Raw genomic sequence first — 239 nt, forward strand, 5'->3', positions numbered from 1 at the left:
GACAGCAGGAGAGGTCTGGGAGGTGCAGCAAAGTCTTTATGCTACTGCCAGAGTAGGTCCCCAACATCTCTCCTCCTCCTGCCCTTCACACAACTGATGAATCCATGTCCCCAGGGTCACCTTGGAATGAAAGGAAGAGGAGAAGGGAGAGAAGACAGAGACACCAGAGAAATGACACACCCTACCCAGAACGAAAGGAAACAAAAAAGAAAGGAACAGACAAAAACACCTGACTCTTT

The sequence above is a fragment of the Buceros rhinoceros genome, unplaced genomic scaffold (assembly GCF_000710305.1).
Source record: "Buceros rhinoceros silvestris isolate BGI_N320 unplaced genomic scaffold, ASM71030v1 scaffold33586, whole genome shotgun sequence".
Taxonomy (NCBI): Eukaryota; Metazoa; Chordata; class Aves; order Bucerotiformes; family Bucerotidae; genus Buceros; species Buceros rhinoceros.